The following is a 14,862-nucleotide window of genomic DNA, read 5'->3' on the forward strand; positions in this document are numbered from 1 at the left end:
TCTGCGCATGCACCTTGCGTGCTCTATTTTCCCCCTCCCTCAGTCTCCCTCAGCCTCTCCTCGCCGGCCGCCGGGTCCCTCCCTTCCAATCAGACAGAGAATGTCTTTCTGGCGCCGGCGCCACTCACTGCCCAATAAGAGAGATGCAGGCAGCCGGCCCAGCCCACCCAGCCCAGCGAGCGAGGAGGAGGACATTGAGTGTCACGGCTGGTCGGAGCTGAGGTCGCACAGGCAGCGGCAGCCAGCAGCTGAGCCAGCAAGCAGCAGCTGAGCAGGAGCAGCCTGAGCCCTGGCTGAGTCCACAGACTGATTGGAGCCCAGCCGCCGCCCGCCAGGAGGGACCACCAGGGAGGGAGACAAACAGCCGACCGGCGACCAGCACACTGACTGTGAGTCACTCTGTGTCTGTGTGTGAGAGAGGCACGGTCACCCCTGGGGGCTGGGACTGGAAGTTTTGGACAGGAGGAGTGGCGGAGAGAGGAGCTGTGCTCGTGCAGCCTGGAGCAGAATAGAGCATGGAGGGCTTGCCGAGCCTTGCCCAGCCTGGGGTGGGGTGGGTAGGCCAGGTCATTCTGGCATAGTGTGTTCAGCATCACCCCTGTCTGTGTCTGTGCCAAACTGCCAATCTCATAGCATTTGTGGGGAAATCTGCTGCCCAATAAGATTGCATTTGTGGGGAAATCTGCTGCCCAATAAGATTGCATTTGTGGGGTAATCTGCTGCCCAATAAGATTTCATTTGTGGGGTAATCTGCTGCCCAATAAGATTGCATATGTGGGGTAACCTGCTTCCCAATAAGATTGCATTTGTGGGGTAATCTGCTGCCCAATAAGATTGCATTTGTGGGGTAATCTGCTGCCCAATAAGATTGCATTTGTGGGGTAATCTGCTGCCCAATAAGATTGCATTTGTGGGGTAATCTGCTGCCCAATAAGATTGCTAAACTGTACATTTTGGCATTCTGTTAAAGGACAACTAAAATGAGAAGAATATGGAGGCTGCCATATTTCCTTTTTTAAACAATACCACTTTCCTGGCTATCCTGCTGATCTCTTTGCTGCAGTAGTGTCTGAATCACACACACCAGAAACAAGCATGCAGCTAATCTTGTCAGATCTGACAATGTCAAACACCTGATCTGCTGCATGCTTGTTTGGGGTCTGGTCTATGGCTAAAAGCATGTGGCAGAGGATCAGCAGGACAGCCAGGCAACTAAATATGCCAGCCTCCAAATCCCTCTCATTACAGTTTGAAACACGTAAGCGGTTACAATCTGACAGGATTCTGGACTAGCACATCTCCATGGGGGATTTAGGGTTTTGTTTGTTTTTAAAAGCACTTTCAGAAATGCATTTGCTCAAACCAAATGCCTAAAATGGTGTGTTAGCAAGTAAGGAGTCTGGCTAGTGGCTGGTATCTTACTTTTTGGCATTCTGTTAACATTTCAGTGCAGTTTTGGTTTTGTTCTTAACCACTTGAGGACCACAGTCTTTTCGCCCCTTAAGGACCAGAGCCTTTTTCTCCATTCAGACCACTGCAGCTTTCACGGTTTATTGCTCGGTCATACAACCTACCACCTAAAGGAATTTTACCTCCTTTTCTTGTCACTAATACAGCTTTCTTTTGCTGCTATTTGATTGCTGCTGCGAGTTTTAGTTTTTATTATATTCTTAAAAAAAGACATGAATTTTGGCAAAAAAATTACTTTTTTAACTTGCTGTGCTGACATTTTTCAAATAAAGTAAAATTTCCTATACATTTGAGCACGAAAGTTATTCTGCTACATGTCTTTGATAAAAAAAAAAAACATTCAGTGTATATTTATTGGATTGGGTAAAAGTTATAGCGTTTACAAACTATGGTGCCAAAAGTGAATTTTCCCATTTTCAAGCATCTCTGGCTTTTCTGCGCACCTGTCAGGTTTCATGAGGGGCTAAAATTCCAGGATAGTACAAATACCCCCCAAATGACCCCATTTTGGAAAGAATACATCCCAAAGTATTCAGTGAGAGGCATGGTGAGTTCATAGAAGATTTTATTTTTTGTCACAAGTTAGCGGAAAATGACACTTTCTGACAAAAAAAAGAAAAAAAAAAGTTTACATTTCTTCTAACTTGCAACAAAAAAAAAATGAAATCTGCCACAGAGTCACTATGCTCCTCTCTGAATACCTTGAAGTGTCTACTTTCCAAAATGGGGTCATTTGTGGGGTGTGTTCACTGTCCTGGCATTTTGGGGGGTGCCTAATTGTAAGCACCCCTGTGAAGCCTAAAGATGCTCATTGGACTTTTGGCCCCTTAGCGCAGTTAGGCTGCAAAAAAGTGCAACACATGTGGTATTGCCGTACTCAGGAGAAGTAGTATAATGTGTTTTGGGGTGTATTTTTACACATACCCATGCTGGGTGGGAGAAATATCTCCGTAAATGACAATTGTTTAATTTTTTTTACACACAATTGTCTATTTATAGAGATATTTCTCCCACTCAGCATGGGTATGTGGAAAAATACACCCCAAAACACATTATACTACTTCTCCTGAGTACGGCGATACCACATGTGTGGCACTTTTTTGCACCCTAACTGTGCTAAGGGGCCCAAAGTTCAATGAGTACCTTTAGGATTTCACAGGTCATTTTGAGAAATTTCGTTTCAAGACTACTCCTCACGGTTTAGGGCCCCTAAAATGCCAGGACAGTATAGGAACCCCACAAATTACCCCATTTTAGAAAGAAGACACCCCAAGGTATTCCGTTAGGAGGATGGTGAGTTCATAGAAGATTTTTTTTTTTTTGTCACAAGTTAGCGGAAATTGATTTTAATTGTTTTTTTTCACAAAGTGTCATTTTCCGCTAACTTGTGACAAAAAATAAAATCTTCTATGAACTCACCATACTCCTAACGGAATACCTTGGGGTGTCTTCTTTCTAAAATGGGGTCATTTGTGGGGTTCCTATACTGCCCTGGCATTTTAGGGGCCCTAAACCGTGAGGAGTAGTCTTGAAACCAAATGTCGCAAAATGACCTGTGAAATCCTAAAGGTACTCATTGGACTTTGGGCCTCTTAGCGCACTTAGGGTGCAAAAAAGTGCCACACATGTGGTACCGCCGTACTCAGGAGAAGTAGTATAATGTGTTTTGGGGTGTATTTTTACACATACCCATGCTGGGTGGGAGAAATATCTCTGTAAATGACAATTGTTTGATTTTTTTTACACACAATTGTCCATTTACAGAGAGATTTCTCCCACCCAGCATGGGTATGTGTAAAAATACACCCCAAAACACAATATACTACTTCTTCTGAGTACGGCGATACCACATGTGTGACACTTTTTTGCAACCTAGGTGCGCTAAGGGGCCCAACGTCCTATTCACAGGTCATTTTGAGGCATTTGGATTCTAGACTACTGCTCACGGTTTAGGGCCCCTAAAATGCCAGGGCAGTAAAGGAACCCCACAAGTGACCCCATTTTAGAAAGAAGACACCCCAAGGTATTCTGTTAGGAGTATGGTGAGTTCATAGAAGATTTTTTTTTTGTCACAAGTTAGCGGAAAATGACACTTTGTGAAAAAAACAATAAAAATCCAATTTCCGCTAACTTTTGACAAACAATAAAATCTTCTATGAACTCATCATACACCTAACAGAATACCTTGGGGTGTCTTCTTTCTAAAATGGGGTCACTTGTGGGGTTCCTATACTGCCCTGGCATTTTACGGGCCCAAAACTGTGAGTAGTCTGAAAACCAAATTTCTCAAAATGACTGTTCAGGGGTATAAGCATCTGCAAATTTTGATGACAGGTGGTCTATGAGGGGGCAAATTTTGTGGAACCGGTCATAAGCAGGGTGGCCTCTTAGATGACAGGATGTTTTGGGCCTGATCTGATGGATAGGAGTGCTAGGGGGGTGACAGGAGGTGATTGATGGGTGTCTCAGGGGGCGGTTAGAGGGGAAAATAGATGCAATCAATGCACTGGGGAGGTGATCGGAAGGGGGTCTGAGGGGGATCTGAGGGTTTGGCCGAGTGATCAGGAGCCCACACAGGGCAAATTAGGGCCTGATCTGATGGGTAGGTGTGCTAGGGGGTGACAGGAGGTGATTGATGGGTGTCTCAAGGTGTGATTAGAGGGGGGAAATAGATGCAAGCAATGCACTAGCGAGGTGATCAGGGCTGGGGTCTGAGGACGTTCTGAGGTGTGGGCGGGTGATTGGGTGCCCGCAAGGGACAGATTAGGGTCTAATCTGATGGGTAACCGTGACAGGTGGTGATAGGGGGTGATTGATGGGTAATTAGTGGGTGTTTAGAGGAGAGAAGAGATGTAAACACTGCACTTGGGAGGTGATCTGATGTCGGATCTGCGGGCGATCTATTGGTGTGGGTGGGTGATCAGATTGCCCGCAAGGGGCAGGTTAGGGGCTGATCTGATGGGTGGCAGTGACAGGGGGTGATTGATGGGTGGCAGTGACAGGGGGTGATTGATAGGTGATTGACAGGTGATCAGTGGGTTATTACAGGGAATAACAGATGTAAATATTGCACTGGCGAATTGATAAGGGGGGGGTCTGAGGGCAATCTGAGCGTGTGGGCGGGTGATTGGGTGCCCGCAAGGGGCAGATTAGGGTCTAATCTGATGGGTAACAGTGACAGGTGGTGATAGGGGGTGATTGATGGGTAATTAGTGGGTGTTTAGAGGAGAGAAGAGATGTATACACTGCACTTGGGAGGTGATCTGATGTCGGATCTGCGGGCGATCTATTGGTGTGGGTGGGTGATCAGATTGCCCGCAAGGGGCAGGTTAGGGGCTGATTGATTGGTGGCAGTGACAGGGGGTGATTGATGGGTGGCAGTGACAGGGGGTGATTGATAGGTGATTGACAGGTGATCAGTGGGTTATTACAGGGAATAACAGATGTAAATATTGCACTGGCGAATTGATAAGGGGGGGGGGGGTCTGAGGGCAATCTGAGCGTGTGGGCGGGTGATTGGGTGCCCGCAAGGGGTAGATTAGGGTCTAATCTGATGGGTAACAGTGACAGGTGGTGATAGGGGGTGATTGATGGGTGATTGATGGGTAATTAGTGGGTGTTTAGAGGAGAGAAGAGATGTAAACAATGCACTTGGGAGGTGATCTGATGTCGGATCTGCGGGCGATCTATTGGTGTGGGTGGGTGATCAGATTGCCCGCAAGGGGCAGGTTAGGGGCTGATTGATTGGTGGCAGTGACAGGGGGTGATTGATGGGTGGCAGTGACAGGGGGTGATTGATAGGTGATTGACAGGTGATCAGTGGGTTATTACAGGGAATAACAGATGTAAATATTGCACTGGCGAATTGATAAGGGGGGGTCTGAGGGCAATCTGAGCGTGTGGGCGGGTGATTGGGTGCCCGCAAGGGGTAGATTAGGGTCTAATCTGATGGGTAACAGTGACAGGTGGTGATAGGGGGTGATTGATGGGTGATTGATGGGTGATTGATGGGTAATTAGTGGGTGTTTAGAGGAGAGAAGAGATGTAAACAATGCACTTGGGAGGTGATCTGATGTCGGATCTGCGGGCGATCTATTGGTGTGGGTGGGTGATCAGATTGCCCGCAAGGGGCAGGTTAGGGGCTGATTGATGGGTAGCAGTGACAGGGGGTGATTGACGGGTGATTGACGGGTGATTGACGGGTGATTGACAGGTGATTGACAGGTGATCAGGGGGGATAGATGCATATAGTACACGGGGGGGGTCTGGGGGGGGGGGTCTGGGGAGAATCTGAGGGGTGGGGGGGTGATCAGGAGGGGGCAGTGGGCAGGGGGGGGGGGGATAAAAAAAAAATAGCGTTGACAGATAGTGACAGGGAGTGATTGGGGGGGTGACTGGGTGCAAACAGTGGTCTGGGGGGTGGGCAGGGGGGGGTCTGAGGGGTGCTGTGGGCGATCAGGGGGCAGGGGGGGGGGATCAGTGTGCTTGGGTGCAGACTAGGGTGGCTGCAGCCTGCCCTGGTGGTCCCTCGGACACTGGGACCACCAGGGCAGGAGGCAGCCAGTATAATAGGCTTTGTATACATTACAAAGCCTATTATACATATGTGCAGCGGCGATCCGGGAGCTAGTAACCCGCCGGCGCTTCCGAACGGCCGGCGGGTTACTACGAGCGGTGGGCGGAGCGAGTCCCCGGCGGCTGATCGCGTCACGAATGACGCGATCGCCGCATAGCCACTCCCGCAGCCGCCCCCGCCGATGGGCGTATTGCGGTCGTTTGGGCCCGGACTTTGCCGCCGCCCATCGGCTGGGGGCGGTCCTCAAGTGGTTAATGAACAATGTTTTTTGGAATAATGCCTGTGGTTAATGCTGTTAAAGGATACCCCAACTGAAATGTGACATAATGAGATAGACATGTGTATGTACAGTGCCTAGCACACAGATAACTATGCTGTGTTCCTTTTTTTCTTTCTCTGCCTGAAAGAGTTAAATATCAGGTATGTAAGTGGCTGACTCAGTCCTGACTCAGACAGGAAGTGACTACAGTGTGACCCTCACTGATAAGAAATTCCCCTTTTTTACCTCTTTCTTGCTCTCAGAAGCCATTTTCTGCTAGGAAAGTGTTTTAGAGTTGGAATTTCTTATCAGTGAGGGTCACACTGTAGTCACTTCCTGCCTGAGTCAGGACTGAGTCAGCCACTTACATACCTGATATTTAACTCTTTCAGGCAGAGAAAGAAAAAAAGGATCCCAGCCTAGTTATTTGTGTGCTAGGCACTGTACATACACATGTCTATCTCATTATGTCACATTTCAGTTGTGGTATCCTTTAAGAATAAAATCTGTTCACAACAGATACCGTTTGTTTCTCTATTCAGTTTTAGGTTTAACTTTGATAATGCCAAAAAGACATTTGAAAGTTTTTCTATCTATCTATCTGTGTTCCCCAAAAAGCCTGCTACTGACTTCGCCCCCTGACTCCGCCCCTGTCCGTCCAAAACTTGGGGTGTCCAGATTTTTTGACCATTTTGTCCAGCAAAATTAAGAAATTGGGTTGGCAACCCTGGCACGCTGTGGGTAGCGATCTGTGCTTTCTCCAGTGATGGCTGCGGCGCACACCCTCCTCCATCTCCTAAGTCTCGTTCTCTGTACAGTTACATTATGAGGCTTAGTGACGTCACCAAGTCTTGTAATGTAACTGTACGGAGAAGAGACTTTGGAGATGGAGGAGGGGGTGCGCGGCAGCCATCGCTGGAGAAAGCCCTCGGGTGAGTACATCTATTTACTCAACGGGCTGAGACGGGGGGGGGGGATTGGGAGGGAGGGGGGAGGAGGAGGATAGGCCACCCACACAGCCGCCATAGAAGGGGGATCCCCCCGCCCGCACAGAGGGGGATCCCCCCACCCACATAGCCACCATTGAAGGGGGAATCCCCCACCCGCACAGAGGGGGATCCCCCGCCTGCACATTCTTCGCATACAAGGGGGAACCCCCACACATTCTCTGCCCCGCTGGCTGCCCAGGGATTCCCTAGGGTGGCAGAATGCTTGTTCTGCACACTGGGGGTAGCACAGATCACTACCCACAGCGTGCAGTCAGGCATCCAGCCATCCTGGGGAATCCCTCTGATGAGGAAAAAATGCAGCCGGCGGGGCAGAGAAACAGGAAATCTCCCTGTCGTCATGGACGAGCTCAGCTTGTCATTACCGCTTTTTGCAAGTTTTTGCTGGACGAACTCAGCTCGTCCATACCGCCAGGGAGGCTACAGCAAACCTGACCTGAAAATTAAAAGTCAAAATAAACATACAAATGTCAGACTCACCTCCTGTGTTGTCTATTAATCAATCTCTTTCTCCTCTCCTCCGTTTTGTTTGCCTACTGTGATTGACTGTAATTCTCTGTCCTCCATTGTTTGCTATTTTCATATAATTTATTGAAGAAAAGGGAATGCAATCCTTTACAATCAAGAATATATAGTATACAAAGTAGAATCATTTCTCTTTCCCCCCTTTCTCTCACATTTTAACATACCCCCCAAAAAAAAAATCAACAAAAACGCTCCCTTCCCTCCTCCCCCTCCTATTCTTTACACCAAGATCCAGTGTTGCTCGGATACCTCATTATCCTATTCGAGTTTGGTCGAATTCGGATAGTAAACTATCCGAATTCACTCGAAGTTCAATATCCGATTTAATCGAATATCCGATTCGACCTCGGATATCCGACGTCACTATCCGAGTCTGTATTCGAGTAAAATATTCGAGCTGGCCTTAAATAGCTTGTAAAACTTGTATTGGAGGTCAATGATGCATGAAACCACCTTTTTTATGAAGAAAAACATCAAGTGATTATGTGGTGATGTAGTAGTTATAAAAAAGGTATCAAAAATAGTAAATTAACTTCATGAAAAGTGTTTGCATGAGAAGGTGTGTCCAAAATGGGTGTTGTAACAGTCTTCATTTACGTCATCTTCATCTTCTTCTTCTATACAGTATCTTCTTCTTTTTCTTCTTCTTCTATATCTTCTTCTTCTTCCTCTTCTTCTTCTTTTATATCTTCATCTTCTTCTTCTTCTTCTTTTTCTTCTATATCTTCTTCTTCTTCTTCTTCTTCTTCTTCTTCTTCTTCTTCTTCTTCTTCTTCTTCTTCTTCTTCTTCTTCTTCTTCTTCTTCTTCTTCTTCTTCTTCTTCTATATCTTCTTCTTTATCTTCTTCTTCTATATCTTCTTCTTCTATATCTTCTTCTTCTTCTATATCTTCTTCTTCTTCTTCTTCTTCTTCTTCTTCTTCTTCTTCTTCTTCTTCTTTATCTTCTTCTTCTATATCTTATTCTTCTTCTATATCTTATTCTTCTTCTATATCTTCTTCATCTTCTTCTATATCTTCTTCTTCTATATCTTCTTCTTCTTCATCTTCTTCTTCTTCTTCCTCTTCTTCTCTATCATTATATTATGTGTCTTGGTTTTAGTTTCTTTTGTAATATTTTTTTTTACTTCATTTGTGGAAATATTTTATTTCAATAACACCATAGTTATATTTGTGTTGATGGCATAATAGGTAGGTAGTGGCACATTGCAAGCCACAGCGCCTTTTTCTGTGTACCCTGGCGGTGGTAAAACAGAGAAATCAGCAGGAGGAGGAAGTAGTTGCAGGCTTGCAGCTATTTGTAGTGTGTGGTAATAGTCGGTACTCGGTAGGAGAGTGGGTGGGCAGGTGGCAGCAGAAAATAGTTCTTCTTCTGTTCTCCCTGGCAGTGGTAGCAGCACACAGACAGCAGAAGCTCAATGCAGCTACAGGAGGAGGAGTAGTGTGTGTCAGGCAGTGTGATGTGACTGACATAATAGGCCCTGGGTCCTAGCGGTGGGTCCAGGGCCGTAAATACACAGCATGAGGTTCCAGACAGCGGTCGTGAAGCCCACATTGTGTCCAATACACAATTGGGACAGCACAGTTTTCAACCCGGACACCTCTAAAATAATTACAATTTTTTTTTTTCAAATTAATGCAGCTATTGTTGAGTGTAATAGCTGGTGGCGCATGGGCAGCAGCACCTTGTAATGTGTTCCCTGGCAGTGGAGACACAGACAGCAGGAGGAAATATAACAGCAGGCAGCGTGAGGAGGATAAGTGTGTGGCAGACTGGCATTTGGCAGCAGGCAGGAGGGCAGGCAGCGAGACATAGTAGGCCCTGGGTCCTAGCGGTGGTTCCAGGGCCGTAAATACACAGCATGAGGTTCCAGAAAGCGGTCGTGAAGCCCACATTGTGTCCAATACACAATTGGGACAGCACAGTTTTCAACCCGGACACCTCTAAATAATTACAATTTTTTTTTTCAAATTAATGCAGCTATTGTTGAGCGTAATAGCTGGTGGCGCATGGGCAGCAGCACCTTGTAATGTGTTCCCTGGCAGTGGAGACACAAAGACAGCAGGAGGAAATATAACAGCAGGCAGCGTGAGGAGGATAAGTGTGTGGCAGACTGGCATTTGGCAGCAGGCAGGAGGGCAGGCAGCAAGACATAGTAGGCCCTGGGTCCTAGCGGTGGTTCCAGGGCCATAAATACACAGTATGAGGTTCCAGACAGTGGTCGTGAAGCCCACATTGTGTCCAATACACAATTGGGACAGCACAGTTTTCAACCCGGACACCTCTAAATTAAGTACAATTTTTTTGTTTTTCAAATTGATGCAGGCAGGAGGCAGCTATTTTTGAGCGTAATAGCTGGTGGCGCATGGGCAGCAGCACCTTGTAATGTGTTCCCTGGCAGTGGAGAGGAGACACAGACAGCAGGAGGAAATTGTGACGAATCAACGTTTATTCGTCCTAAAAAAGTAGTTAGAGCCTTATAAAATATTCCCTGTCGCCACTATTAAAAAGTGACAGCAGAGGGAAAGGCTTGGTTTATAAGAAGATCAGGGGAGCCAGGGGTTAACAGTTCCTCTCCCTGGTCAAATGCTAACAAACCCTGGCTCTTTGGTAGCTTCTAATTACATAGCTTCCCTCCAAGGGTGGAGTTTGTCACCTAGCCTTGCTGGGGGTTATACAGCCCATAAATCACAGATAAGGCTGACATATATCGTAAACCCCAAGTTTCTGGCAGAATGGTGTCTCTAACATTCTCACCTCCACACAAAACTAGCAAATGCCCAGATCTTATCAGTTTCTCTCTGGAAGCAGCTGACCTGCTGTGACCTCAGGAATCCCAATATTCATATGTTCTCCATATTTCCTTCATAATTCCTGGCGTAGCAGATCTCCCTGCCCGTGAAATCTGCACAGGTTATGGGATTCCACAGGGCGCTGGTTCTGACAGGTTTACGGACCAATCGGACTGCCAGATCTAGCGTAAGATTGTTTTAAAATAACCCTCTAATACCCCAGGGGTCTGATCCCCCAAGTTTGGTATCAACGTTCTTGATAAATTCTGACAAACCTAAAAATGTTACTAGATTTAACATAACTTGTATGGTTTGCAGATGAGCACACTTATCATGAGTCAGGTATATTTTGTGTTCATGCAAGGGGCGGGAAGATCTCCTGTTCCAAAGAGGTGTGTGATCCACGCCCCCTAACCCCTCCTTGCTGGAGTGGGGGCTATAACCACAGAGAGCCCAGAAAGCTCTGGGTCCTTTTACCTTCAATCTGATGCCTAGTAACATCCTGGCAGCCCGCAAGGACACGGGCCAAAACCTCCATCTTTGAACTTTCTAACAAAGGCCTGTTGGCCGCATGGCAACCGCCATTTTGGGACTTTCGCCAAAGACTTGCGATTGCCGCATGGACTACCAATAACGCTATTTGAACTGTATATTCAGACATTCTGTTTATTTTCCACTCTTCTCTCTGTCCAATCAATCTGTTCTAAAATAAGCTGTGTGTATGTAGTTTAGAAATAAACTAACGATTTTATCGTTCAGTTGTGTGAGTTTTCTGGTCATCTGATTGCTGCTATAACGAATCTGCCCTCTGAAGAGTCAGTCATACTACCGCATTGTTTTATGATTTGCTTATAAATTGTTTGCTAGCTAGGTTGTAAATAACCGTTTCTTCCTTCTAGGATTAGCTAGTACCAGATTTCCTGTGCGAAATCGATAACTTTCGTTTCTCGATTGTAAATACAATTCAAGATTGCATCATATAGGGACCCAGTAACCCTTCTTTAACGTCACATTGCTCACAGTCTTTAAGCCGTCGGAAGTGACTATTCCCTGAACGGTGACTTGAGCGTGTTGAACGTGATTGGGCTGGCTACCGTATTATGATAGCGGGAGTCTCTTTCCTCCCTACAGAACTTGAGAGAGTGGTGGCAGTTTATTTACCCGATTTCCAGCGCGAAATCGATATTTTTAGTTTACCGATTGAATATACAATCAGAATTGTACATGTATGGGCACCTCCAACCAATCTTAACCGTTTACTACGCACACAGTGAATTTGCCTCCAGCAGTCTCTAGTGCATGAGACCGGCATGGCAACAGTGGCCTAGTAATACGGGATTGGTGGATGTTTGTCCCATTACATATTGTCGGCAGCTGCGTGACCAATCTTTGTCAGTCTGTTCACCGTACTTCCTGCGTATGCTAACGGGAGCAGATTAGACGGGATTGGCACGCTCTGTCGCCTTCTCTTTCTTCTTCCCTCTGACGATCCAGCAACCGGTCTCGTTGTCCGTCTGCGCCCATACTTCCTGCGTACGCTAACGGGAGCAGATCTCGACGGGGTCGTGGGGCTGGATTGTCACAGAAATATAACAGCAGGCAGCGTGAGGAGGATAAGTGTGTGGCAGATTGGCATTTGGCAGCAGGCAGGAGGGCAGGCAGCGAGACATAATAGGCCCTGGGTCCTAGCGGTGGTTCCAGGGCCGTAAATGAACAGCATGAGGTTCCAGACAGCGGTCGTGAAGCCCACATTGTGTCCAATACACAATTGGAACAGCACAGTTTTCAACCCGGACACCTCTAAATTAATAACAATTTATTTTTTTCAAAATAATGCAGCTATTGTTGAGCGTAATAGCTGGTGGCGCATGGGCAGCAGCACCTTGTAATGTGTTCCCTGGCAGTGGAAACACACAGACAGCAGGAGGAAATACAGCAGCAGGATGCGTGAGGTGGATGAGTGTGTGTGGCAGACTGGCATTTGGCAGCAGGCAGGAGGGCAGGCAGCGAGACATAGTAGGCCCTGGGTCCTAGCGGTGGATCCAGGGCCGTAAATAAACAGCATGAGGTTCCAGACAGCGGTCGTGAAGCCCACATTGTGTCCAATACACAATTGGGACAGCACAGTTTTCAACCCGGACACCTCTAAATTAAGTACCATTTTTTTGTTTTTCAAATTGATGCAGGCAGGAGGCAGCTATTTTTGAGCGTAATAGCTGGTGGCGCATGGGCAGCAGCACCTTGTAATGTGTTCCCTGGCAGTGGAGAGGAGACACAGACAGCAGGAGGAAATTGTGACGAATCAACGTTTATTCGTCCTAAAAAAGTAGTTAGAGCCTTATAAAATATTCCCTGTCGCCACTATTAAAAAGTGACAGCAGAGGGAAAGGCTTGGTTTATAAGAAGATCAGGGGAGCCAGGGGTTAACAGTTCCTCTCCCTGGTCAAATGCTAACAAACCCTGGCTCTTTGGTAGCTTCTAATTACATAGCTTCCCTCCAAGGGTGGAGTTTGTCACCTAGCCTTGCTGGGGGTTATACAGCCCATAAATCACAGATAAGGCTGACATATATCGTAAACCCCAAGTTTCTGGCAGAATGGTGTCTCTAACATTCTCACCTCCACACAAAACTAGCAAATGCCCAGATCTTATCAGTTTCTCTCTGGAAGCAGCTGACCTGCTGTGACCTCAGGAATCCCAATATTCATATGTTCTCCATATTTCCTTCATAATTCCTGGCGTAGCAGATCTCCCTGCCCGTGAAATCTGCACAGGTTATGGGATTCCACAGGGCGCTGGTTCTGACAGGTTTACGGACCAATCGGACTGCCAGATCTAGCGTAAGATTGTTTTAAAATAACCCTCTAATACCCCAGGGGTCTGATCCCCCAAGTTTGGTATCAACGTTCTTGATAAATTCTGACAAACCTAAAAATGTTACTAGATTTAACATAACTTGTATGGTTTGCAGATGAGCACACTTATCATGAGTCAGGTATATTTTGTGTTCATGCAAGGGGCGGGAAGATCTCCTGTTCCAAAGAGGTGTGTGATCCACGCCCCCTAACCCCTCCTTGCTGGAGTGGGGGCTATAACCACAGAGAGCCCAGAAAGCTCTGGGTCCTTTTACCTTCAATCTGATGCCTAGTAACATCCTGGCAGCCCGCAAGGACACGGGCCAAAACCTCCATCTTTGAACTTTCTAACAAAGGCCTGTTGGCCGCATGGCAACCGCCATTTTGGGACTTTCGCCAAAGACTTGCGATTGCCGCATGGACTACCAATAACGCTATTTGAACTGTATATTCAGACATTCTGTTTATTTTCCACTCTTCTCTCTGTCCAATCAATCTGTTCTAAAATAAGCTGTGTGTATGTAGTTTAGAAATAAACTAACGATTTTATCGTTCAGTTGTGTGAGTTTTCTGGTCATCTGATTGCTGCTATAACGAATCTGCCCTCTGAAGAGTCAGTCATACTACCGCATTGTTTTATGATTTGCTTATAAATTGTTTGCTAGCTAGGTTGTAAATAACCGTTTCTTCCTTCTAGGATTAGCTAGTACCAGATTTCCTGTGCGAAATCGATAACTTTCGTTTCTCGATTGTAAATACAATTCAAGATTGCATCATATAGGGACCCAGTAACCTTTCTTTAACGTCACATTGCTCACAGTCTTTAAGCCGTCGGAAGTGACTATTCCCTGAACGGTGACTTGAGCGTGTTGAACGTGATTGGGCTGGCTACCGTATTATGATAGCGGGAGTCTCTTTCCTCCCTACAGAACTTGAGAGAGTGGTGGCAGTTTATTTACCCGATTTCCAGCGCGAAATCGATATTTTTAGTTTACCGATTGAATATACAATCAGAATTGTACATGTATGGGCACCTCCAACCAATCTTAACCGTTTACTACGCACACAGTGAATTTGCCTCCAGTAGTCTCTAGTGCATGAGACCGGCATGGCAACAGTGGCCTAGTAATACGGGATTGGTGGATGTTTGTCCCATTACATATTGTCGGCAGCTGCGTGACCAATCTTTGTCAGTCTGTTCACCGTACTTCCTGCGTATGCTAACGGGAGCAGATTAGACGGGATTGGCACGCTCTGTCGCCTTCTCTTTCTTCTTCCCTCTGACGATCCAGCAACCGGTCTCGTTGTCCGTCTGCGCCCATACTTCCTGCGTACGCTAACGGGAGCAGATCTCGACGGGGTCGCGGGGCTGGATTGT

This window comes from Hyperolius riggenbachi, chromosome 3, assembly GCF_040937935.1.
Source record: "Hyperolius riggenbachi isolate aHypRig1 chromosome 3, aHypRig1.pri, whole genome shotgun sequence".
Classification (NCBI taxonomy): Eukaryota; Metazoa; Chordata; class Amphibia; order Anura; family Hyperoliidae; genus Hyperolius; species Hyperolius riggenbachi.